At 43.4% G+C, this 11,369-nt stretch overlaps 1 pseudogene; it reads right to left on the minus strand.

Moving 5' to 3' along the window:
- Window positions 1-304: 304 nt before the first annotated feature.
- Window positions 305-1,324, minus strand: LOC146072966 (polymerase delta-interacting protein 3 pseudogene; annotated as a pseudogene).
- Between the last annotated feature and the right edge of the window lie 10,045 nt (window positions 1,325-11,369).

Consider the following 11,369-nt stretch of genomic DNA (forward strand, 5'->3'; position numbering starts at 1 on the left):
TATGGCATCACCACGGGCAGCAAAGTTTTCCAGTGCTGCATGGAGCAACAGTTCGCTGGCTTTCCATTTGACATCATCGCTGTCAGCATCCTCCTTATCTGCACAGCCGGGTCCATCAGTTACTGCTAGAGATGTGCGGGCTCGGATTTCAGAGATCCGAGCCCCCACGGACGTCATCATTCCGAGCCCCCACGGACGTCATCATTCCGAGCCCGATTCCGAGCAGCGCTCGGAGATTCCCACCTGACTCGGGTCCGTCCGCATGATTAGAACGTCATCTCCTGGCGCCGGATTTCGCGAGGCTTTATAAGCGGCTGACGCGCCCGCCATCTTCACTCCAGTCAAGTAGTGGGTTGGGAGAGGGTGTGTTGGTGCTGCTGCTGGGGCTTAAACTTGAGCTTGACCTTGAGCGCAATATTTTGCAATTATTTACCGTCATTTTCGTTCCTTCTAGGGGGCTGAAAACAGACTCTGTTGGAGGTGGTACGGCTGGTAGGGCCTCCTTTGTAACAAGAGTACGTGACATATTGGTCAGCGTTTTAGTCCGTAGTAAAGGTACTGTTGGGGCAGGCGGTGTAGCACTGGGAGCAGTGTACGTATCATTCTGTACAACTTTAGTGAAAGGTAATGTTTGGCCAAGTGAAAATTGGTTGCCCAATGTTCCTGGTCTTTTCTGTAAAGTATTTGCAGCTGTGAATTTCATCTGTTTGGAAGGGATGGGAGCAAGTTCCATCTCATCATCCTCATCATCATAGTCATCATCCTGAGATGAGACCTGCTGCTGGTGGTTGACCACATTTATTCGCATTCCCTTGACAGAGTTATTCAGACCTGAAATGGTCTTGTGTTGTGGAATCTGGATGGTTTTTGTGAGGTTTATCGCCGATGAACCTTGTGCCATAGGTGATTTAGCAGCTACTGTTGGAGCACTCCTCTTAAAGTAATCTTTTCACGAGCGTCCATCACTTTGATAGGCTTGTCTCCTGCCATGATCTGTTGCTTTCTCGAATTCAGCATTTCACGGGCGTCCTGCACTTTACCCCTTATGCGGAAGCGAGCATCTTTGGCCACCAACTTTTCACGGGCATCTTTTATCTTTTATCCCTAGTTTTTGGCATGCATCAGTCACACCAATTCTGACGAGCATCAAATGAGCATCAAATGTTCTCTGAAAACTGGTGGCAAGTGGACGATTGTTCACAGATGGTTGGAGTCTGGATCTCACGTTTCCTATACCTCCCCTGTTACTGACCCTGCGGTATATCCCAGTGCCCACGGACATTCCCCGTTTCCTGATCAGTTCATCCAGCGACACGTCGGCCATATTCCTCCACACAGCTGCTATATCTAATTTAATAAAAACAAAAATAATACTTGTGCTGTGTGGGACTGTAAAAAAGAATTCCATGCTGCTTGTGCACTGACGTCTGCCACTGAGTGCCACGGCCAAGCAGTACCTAATAAGAAAATTAATTATTATAAATTCTGCTGGTGCACAATACTAGTATTGCTGACGTATCTACCTGTCTTGTGCCTAGTACTACTGTCTTATCTACCTGTCTGGTGCCTAGTACTGCCATATCTACCGTCTGGTCTGGGGCTCACTGCCTAATACTGCCATATCTACCTGTCTGATCTGGGGCTCACTGCCTAATACTGCTGTACCTGTCTGGTCAGGGGCTCACTGCCTAATTTTTTTTGGAGCCTTGAGACTTTTAGGGATGCTGTACTAGCCGACATCTTTAGGTGGACTCTGGTCTGTCTTGTATCAAGCACAGTGGTCTCATGTGCATGAGATTGTTCTCTGTCCTCTTTTAAAATTGTGTCACCATCACCATCTTCATGGGTGAGAATGTGATCTCCCTGACTTGGGGGAGTCAGGGCTGGGGCAGGAAGGGTACAGGCTGAGTGGGGGTAGGGCACCCTTGTACTCTGCTGCTTTTGCCGGCTCCGGCCGGTAGCGTCTCCCTGGTGTCACGGCTAGCACTCTGCAGGGCCTCCCGCTTGCCTTCCTCATGATGCTGGCTGCTGGCTCTCTCTGTGTGCGCCGCTGTCCATCACCGCCGGGTCTCCTGCACGGAAACGCTGCACGGCTCTCTCCTCTCTAGCGGGTCTCACTTCTGCACGCTTCCAGGCTGCGCACTCTGCTGCTCTCCTCTCTGTGGATCTTTAGGGTGCCCAGCCTGTCTTCTCTCTCTAAGCACGTGTCATCCTCTCTCACGCTGCTGCAAACCCTCCTCCGTCATGCTGCACAGTTTCATTTCACCTCTGACCTCTCCTTTTGCGCTCCCTGGGCAGCCAATTAGGGGGGTGTCAGGCTCCCTGCACGTGGACTGAGCTGGGGCTGTTTAACCCCTCACATCCCTGCAGTTTTCCTCTGAGCAGCATTGGCTGCAATTAAACTTCTTTGGGGGCACTCCAGGGGCACAGGGGGTATCCTGTAGTGGGCTGCCACACAAGCCCATTCACATTTTTTGAAATATGGCTATCCACAGGTTGTTCAGTCTGCCATTTGAGATTGGGATCTTTCAGCACAGAGACAAACTGCACATCAGGGTCAGGATCAGCCAGGTTGTTAAACGGGGTTTCGACCATGAATCAATCACATCAAAAAATTAATTAATAATCAATCAATCAATCATAATCACAATCAAGCCAGATAGGGGTCTTGTTAAATATTAAACTGACCAAAACAGATACACACACAACTAATACTGCCTCATCTACCTGTCTGGTCTAGTGCCCACTGCCTAGTACTACCGTATCTACCGTCTGGTGCCTAGTACTTCCTAGTACTGCCTTATCTACCGGTCTTGTGCCTAGTACTGACTTATCTACCGTGTGGTGTCTAGTACTGCTTCATCTACCTGTCTGGTCTGGTGCCCACTGCTGAGAGTCATTCGTATGAGGGACTTGTCTTTTAAATGCATACAACTGATTGCATTCCACTAATGAGAGTAATTGATTGCTGCACCAATCGCCCACTGCTCCTCGGCTGCACTGTAAACAGTGCACAATCAAGCCAGATAGGGGTCTTGGTGCTTGTTTTGAGGTTGTAGCAGGGGAGTGCAGCTACGAGTCGTAACACCTTGAGAGAAGATCATTACTTCTACCGGCAAAGGACATCCTCCTCGACGGAGCGCACAGCTTCACGAGGGACGCATGTGAAGCAGTGAGCAAAGGGAACACCGGCCTAGCGAGCCAGATCACCTGAATCCACCCTAGCGATCAATAGAGTTACAGAAGTCGCAGCCAGATAGAACTCTTCCAGCTGCCACCTAGTCATTGATTAGCCCCCTCCCCTCCACCCATTAGGCAATGATTGACGAGACGAATGGTAATAATAAATAATAAATGAATAATATTACTAATCACCAAATTAAAAATCAGATGAAATTAATTATAAATAATCATAATCACAATCAAGACAGATAGGGGTCTTATGAAATATTAAACTGACCAAAACAGATACACACTCTGCACCATCGAGCAGGTGATCACTGACATGCCAGGTGCAACGGTCTTTAGCACCCTGAATGCCAAGTGTGGGTTTTGGCAGATCCCTCTGGACAGAGCCTCTTCCATGCTTACTGCCTTCATGACCCCTATTGGGTGCTACGTCTTCCTACGCATGCCCTATGGCATCACCACGGGCAGCGAAGTTTTCCAGCGCTGCATGGAGCAACAGTTCGCTGGCTCTCCCTTTGACATCATCGCTGTCAGCATCCTCCTTATCTGCACAGCCGGGTCCATCAGTTACTGCCACTGCTGCAACCAATGCTAGTGATGGTTTACATTACATTACATCTTCCATCTGCCACCTTAAAATTGATTAGCCCACTCCCCTACACCCATTAGGCAATGATTTAAGAGACGACTGGTAATAATAAATGAATAATAATCACAAAATTAAACAATCAGATTACATTATCACACAATCAAGCCAGATAGGGGTCTTGTTGGATGTTAAAGTGATCGAAACAGTTACACACTTGCAGACAAACTCTGTGCTGCACAAAATGCCCACCGCTCCTTGGCTGCACATGGTAAACAGTGCAAGCCAGATAGGTATCTTTTATGGGCCTATTTTTTTAAACTGCCATCATGTCTGCCGCTGCAGTGCCACTCTTACATGAGCCACGTGTTTGTGCCGCACACTTGTGTGGCTTAGCATAGTTATCCAGCTACCTCAGTGCAAACTTTGGCAATAAAAACAATATTGTGAGGTGTGAGGTGTTCAGAATACACTGGAAATGAGTGTAAATGAATGTTATTGAGGTCAATATAGCGTAGGAGCAAAAAAAAACACCAAATTCTGCAATTTTAGCTGTTTTTAGGCTTTTTTTAACAAAAAAATCAGAACCCAAAACCCAAATAAATCCAAACACAAAATACTTAGGAGGTGTTTTGCCAAAACCCATTAGAACCCAAAACCTCAAGGTAATCAGAACCCAAAACCCAAAACCCAAAACCCGAAAAGTGGCCGGTGCACATCTCTAATAATAAGCAGTGTAGATGATACTATAGAATAAAAAAGCGCAAAAAAAAATGCATCAGTATAGGAGATCAACATTGCTAGAGAGTAAACATATTGGCATAAGTATGGACCTATAAAGTATTCAGGACAGTTGATGAGTGCTGTTCACTCTATGAACCAGGTGTATCAAGCTGCAAAAAGTGATAACATGGAGAGTGATAAACAACCAGCCAATTAGCTCTTAACTGTCATGCTATAGGCTGGGATTGAAAAATGATAATTAGGAGCTGATTGGCTGGTTGTTTATCACAATCCATTTTATCACTTTTTAAAGCTTGATACATCCCTGAGGAGTACACAGAGGCGTAGGGAGGGCGGAGCCACCGGAGCTCATGCTCCGGGCGCAGATTGGTGGAATGGCGCCGCCGGCCCGCCCCCCCTATGCAAATTATCCATTCCCTGCACAAGTTAAGTATAATAACGGGCAGCGCGCGCCGGCATCTGCCCTGCCCTACCCGGCGCCGGCGTCTGCCTCCGTCCTGCCATTCTCGTCCGGTCCCTGCCGCCAAGCGTCACTGACGGTGTGGCCGGGCGGCGGGCGAACAATCTTCTCTCTTCTCTAAATTGCTGCTGCTGCTCGGTCCGGCTTCCGGGCAGCGCAGCATAGTAGCAGAACTAAAGACTACTCCCAGAGTCACCTGACTCACTCCCTCCTCCGTGGCTACAGCAGCGTTATTATCAACCATCCCAAGCGCTGGCTGTAGCCTGGAGGAGGACAAGGTGTTCTGCTGCCGCCCGTGCCGCCCTGTAATTCAAGGTGAATTGTTATTTTATTTATACAGCTAATTAATGTTAATATTAAACATAGTAATAAACGTGTGGGGGGGGTGGGGGGGTGGGTGGGGGTGAATATCTCTGGCTTCTGCTGCCGCCCCGGCCCTGCTGTGCTGTGCTGTATATGTCTTTATTCTTTATCTGCATATATATTTATTTACAGCTGTCAGCATCTTATATAGATTCCGTTACAGTGTCTTATATAGCGCAGCAGATTCCGTTACAGCGTCTTATATAGCGCAGCAGATTCAGTTACAGCGTCTTATATAGCGCAGCAGATTCCGTTACATCGTCTTATATAGCACAGCAGATTCCGTTACAGCGTCTTATATAGCGCAGCAGATTCCGTTACAGCGTCTTATATAGCGCAGCAGATTCCGTTACAGCGTCTTATATAGCGCAGCAGATTCCGTTACAGCGTCCTTTATAGCGCAGCAGATTCCGTTACAGTGTCTTATATAGCGCAGCAGGTTCCGTTACAGCGTCTTATATAGCGCAGCAGATTCCGTTACAGTGTCTTATATAGCGCAGCAGATTCCGTTACAGTGTCTTATATAGCGCAGCAGATTCCGTTACAGTGTCTTATATAGCGCAGCAGATTCCGTTACAGTGTCTTATATAGCGCAGCAGATTCCGTTACAGTGTGTTATATAGCGCAGCAGATTCCATTACAGCGTCTTATTTAGCGCAGCATGTTCCGTTACAGCGTCTTATATAGTGTATAGAAAAGGAAAAGGGGAATGGGACAGAGACCGCACCAGTCTTGTTGAGCACTATGTTATGATAATTGTAAATTATGGTCTAATCTGTATAATTTGGGACTACTGACTTCATGAGTGTAATCTCACAATCGGTCACCACACCCTTTGGAAAAAAGAATTTCTTTGGGTTAGGCGTGACAGTCAGTGGTGCACCCCGAGTTTTGAAAATAGGTCAAAATGTGACTATTAGTTCAAGAGAGAACAAAAAAAGAAAAAAGAAAACTCTGTTTGGGGGCACCCTTACGTCCCAAAATATTCTATGTACTGTGACTATTCCTTAATATTTAACTTTTATTTCATTTGTTAAAATTATGGACCACCTCTCATCAGTTATCACACACCGCGAAAATCATGAGTATTTTTAAAAACTATCCATGTTTAAATTGCAAATCAATACCTTCATCAATAAGAAAAATTGAGAAATATCTCAAAAAATTTAAAAAATGACCATCATATATCCAGCCACTTTTTACCCATTAACTTGGGTTGGTTGCGTGGTTAAATCATTGGTCATCAATCTCATACCATCTTGTTTACGCAAGAACCCTATTCCACTGCGTGTTATTTTCTCAGAAATTATGACTAAAAGGAGAAAAAATATGTAATCCGCCCTCTCAGACTTGTGTCACTTCTGCTGTTCACCCTTCATGCCACCGGCGGCAGAGGAAAGGGAATGAGAGAGTTTATTGTCTCGGGGTTTAGGATTGAAATAGATAAGATAGCCAACCGTTATACCGATGTGGTTACCCTTGGCAACCCTGTTGCCATGTAAGGCATTGCAGGGTACTACCTATGGATCCCAGTCGGCTTTTGGTTCGCTATGAAAAAAAGGGGAGAGTATTTTGCAGGTAATAATGGTCACCCCTGCCAGCAAGACTCCACCTCTGCTTTTCTCCCTCTTGTAGCCCACAGAGGAGGGAAAATGAGAGAGTGGGGTCCACCCGGGTTTTGACCTAAATAGTCAGATGACCAATTACAGTGCCGGCAGATCCTGCAAGCTGCTCCTGATACTATATGAGCATTGCAGGATGCTATTCTTGCTGGAGGTCGGCTCTCATATTGGTCATGAAACAAAGAAAAAGGTGCAGTATAATTTTAGAACATACAAGTAATTATAGGTCTCATCTCCTTAATGCCTCTTTTATATACTGTACTCTCTTACATATTCAATGATTAATTACCTCTCTGTACCACCTTAATTCTTTTATTCTTATCTAGTAGTTAAATAACCTCTTACTCTCCAATTACTGTCTAAATTTCTATTAAAGATGAAAGTAGAATTAAATAAGGTATGCGTTTGTTTTTATCAATATTTAAAACATGTACTGTCACATAATAATCATATACTAATTTATGAGGAATTGTAACCAGTATTTTTTGCTTCTGGATAGTATCAGTTAATTTCTGAATACTAAATTGCCAATATTCATTCAGTACCAGACAACATCAATTAATTCCTAAAGGGGCAGTCACCAGCGTTGATCCTGTCTCCACAGGATACAAATACATTGGACTCCCAAATATAGTTTAGGCGCAGTTCCTGAGACAATAAACAGTGAAATACTTCATCTCTAATGTCAGAGAATTACATAGCACTGTTGCAGCACATCAGATACGATATATTCTAAGATATGCTGACAATTGCAATTTGTGCTGTTCTCACATCAAATATACAGCAAGGTTGCAATATATGTTTGTCAATTCTCCTGTAACAATCAACTTGGTGCAAAAAATTCAAAGGATATAATTCCTAACACCATATATCAGTGCTATCTCCTTAGGTAGTAATTATGTATCCCACCTATTGTCTGGCAGCCTGTCTCTGTATGAGCGTATTAACGTTGGTAAATCCCCAGCGTCCGCACACTCCAATAGTGCATGACAGCTGGGTATCCCAAATGCCACCCGTTAGTTGTACCGCTCCCCCCTAAGGGTAAACTTTATATAACTCCGGCTTCTATTAGCGGGTCGCCAGTTTGTACTCGCACTGATGCGAGATACTCCTGGCGTCCCCCTGTTACCTCTCCCGCCGGCAGAAACAATTGACCCGGCTGCGTCTCTCTGCTGCGTCTCGATGCTGCGTCTGGCTCTGTAGGAGGCTTCCCTGGACTGATTAGGATTTCAATTCCTGCGGTCACATGCGTGCACCATGTGACCTCTCAACCTTCTGACGTACGTTTCGCCTGAGCTTTATCAAAGTAGATTGTGTGTGTCCTGTCCATTTCCCCTCACTGCGCTTTTATCAGCGCTTCTATCCAATGGGGAAGTGACTACACCTAATTAGCGCAAAATCGGCTTTTCACACTGCTTTCTTTGTTACAGTAATTTAGATTTCTAGTACCTTCAAAGTATTAGCATTATCTGCCTTTGAAAAAATGTATCTATTCCCTTGCGACAGGGAAATAGAATAAAAGTTTTTTATTATTAGAAGAATCTTTCAATTAACGGAGTTTAATCATTAAAAGGAATATTTTGTTTGTTGGCCCCTGAAAATTACTATTACTTTTGTTCACAGGGGTCGCTATAGAAAACTCTGCCACTGGCTGCATGTATATCATTTAATTTTTGTTTTAATTTAATTTTTACACCTACCTCCATTGCCTTAATTATTCATCTATATTAAAGATTTTTTCTTGTGTATTGGGGTTATCCTGAAATTTCATTTTTATAATACAATAATTAATAATATCTAATTCATTTTTTATATATATTTTTTACATTCTTTTAGATTTTAAATAATTGGCTTTCTATTATTTTCCATATGTTAATATAGTTTGTTGTTATTGTGCTAAGTGATAATGTGCTGATATAAGTGATCAGATTATTTTATTACCCAGAAGTGATAAATGTGAAATCTCTAGTGAATATGATTTTATATTTTATTACCTCCACATTTATGTCGGATAATATAGAAATAATAATAAAATTTATGAGTGTAAATTAGTTGATCGTGTCTGCTCCCATACAAATACACATATGTATGTATAGGACCTCTAAATCGTGCAAACGTGTACGTATACATGTATCCATCTGTGCACATGTGTTTATGTACTTTTTGTAGTGTAAAAAACTTTAGTGAGAAGCAAAACAAAACAAAACCAAAAAATGAGTGACAACGGTTATTTAAAATGTGATATTGTGAAATATTTAAACTATATAGGGGCTATTTATTATCTGGTATGTTAATTTTAATAACTTGATATGTATTATAATATCTATTACCAAAGGCAATTGGACATCCGGAAGAGGGTTTCATATATCGCAATTATAGTATTTAGTTGAGGAAGGCACCATAGTTTATATATTCGTTTAGTCCATGTGGATTCATGGCATTAAGGCAGAAGGTCCATTCACTTTCCTTCTTTAGGAGGGCGTTCGTCAAATCACCTCCCCTAATTCCTAAAGTGATCTTCTCGAGACCACACACCTTCAATTCCTGCCACTTACTGTTATGGTACTTATGGAAGTGACGTGCCACAGACGTCAGTTTTTTCATTTTTCCCAAGTCAGATGCAGCATTGCGTATAGTTCCTACATGCTCCAAGACCCGTTGTTTTAATTGTCTAGTGGTCATGCCCACATATCTTTTTTGACATTTACATGTGAGGCAGTATACTACCCCCTTAGTATTGCAGTTGAAAAAACCTTGGATTCTGCGTGTCTTGCCAAATCGATCTTCTATTGTCTTGGTTGTTGTCATGTACTCACACGCTTTGCAGCTTCCACAGGGATACGTTCCCACTGTCCCTGCTTCCTTTTTGGTTGTCCTAATGTAGTGGCTGGAGACTAGACGGTCCTTAAGGTTTCTCGCCCTCCTCCAGCTCATGGACACTTTGTCATCCAGGTTTCCTGCTAATACTGGGTCTAAGTGTAGGACTGACCAATGTTTCTGCACTGCTTGTTGAACTTCCTTCCATTCCTGGCAATAATTGCCAACAAATCTGATCTTATTTTCTTGTTTCTTTTTCTTAGTACCAAAAATAAGATGTTCCCTATCCTTGGACTCAGCTGTCCTGATTGCCTTCTTAATAGCTGTATTGCTGTATCCTCTTTCCTTCAGTCTACATGATAGATCTTTGCTCATATTTTTAAATTCCAGATCGTCCGAGCAATTTCGCCTCAGGCGAAGAAATTCGCCCTTCGGAATATTTTCCACAGTTGGAGGAAAATGTGAGCTTGTTTGGTGGAGGAGTGTGTTAGTCGCAGTCTCCTTTCGGTAGAGTTTCGTCGCCACTCTTCCTTCCTCAGTCCGATGTATCAGGAGATCCAAAAATGGAATCTCTTTCTGACTGATTGTATATGTCAGGCGCAAATTAAGGTCATTGGAATTAAGAATCCCTATGAAAGAGAGTAGTTCCTCCTTGTCACCCTCCCATATCATAAAAATATCGTCGATATAACGATTCCACATAATTACATTCTTGGTCAGATGTGCATTCTGTTCGTTAAAAACTAATTCACGCTCCCACCAGCCTAAGTAGATGTTAGCATAGGTGGGGGCACAAGCTGCCCCCATAGCTGTGCCCCTCACCTGTAAATAGAACCGGTCATTGAACGTGAAAAAGTTATGATAAAGCACAAATTTCAGTAATTCCATGAGAAAATCATGAAATTCATCATAGCCACTAGTTCGGAGAAAATACTGTACTGCTTGTAGTCCTCTCTCATGCCCTATTGAGGTGTACAGCGCCTCGACATCTAAGGACACCATATACTGGTTATCCTCCAGGGTGATATCATGTAATTTTCTGAGGATATCTGCTGTGTCCTGGGTAAAGGAGGGTAACTCCAAGACATATTTTCTCAAATGTAAATCAAGAAAATTACTTGCCCTTTCGGTCAGGCTTCCTATCCCCGAGACTATCGGGCGTCCCGGGGGGTTGGTCAAATTCTTATGCACTTTCGGTAGTGCATAAAAAGTGGCTATTTTTGGATTGTCAGTTTTCAAATATCCATATTCATTTTTTGTAATTATGCCATTCTTGAACGTTGTGTCGATGATTCGATCATATAATCTTTTATAGTTCTCCAAGGGATTGAACAGTATATGTTGATAGCATCTGGAGTCGTTTAACTGGCGGTTAACCTCTTTGAGATATTTTTCCTCTGACCAGAGGACAACATTGCCCCCCTTGTCAGAGGATTTAATGATGACCCCCTTCCACTCCTGCATTTCTTTCAGGGCTTTTCGTTGTTTCTGAGTTAAGTTAGATGTTCTCATACTTTTAAAACCTCGTGTGTAGATTTTATCAAACTCCTGAGATACCAGTTTGGAGAAGATCTGTACCTCTGGTGAG

The sequence above is a fragment of the Crinia signifera genome, chromosome 4, assembly GCF_055691185.1.
Source record: "Crinia signifera chromosome 4, ASM5569118v1, whole genome shotgun sequence".
NCBI lineage: Eukaryota > Metazoa > Chordata > Amphibia > Anura > Myobatrachidae > Crinia > Crinia signifera.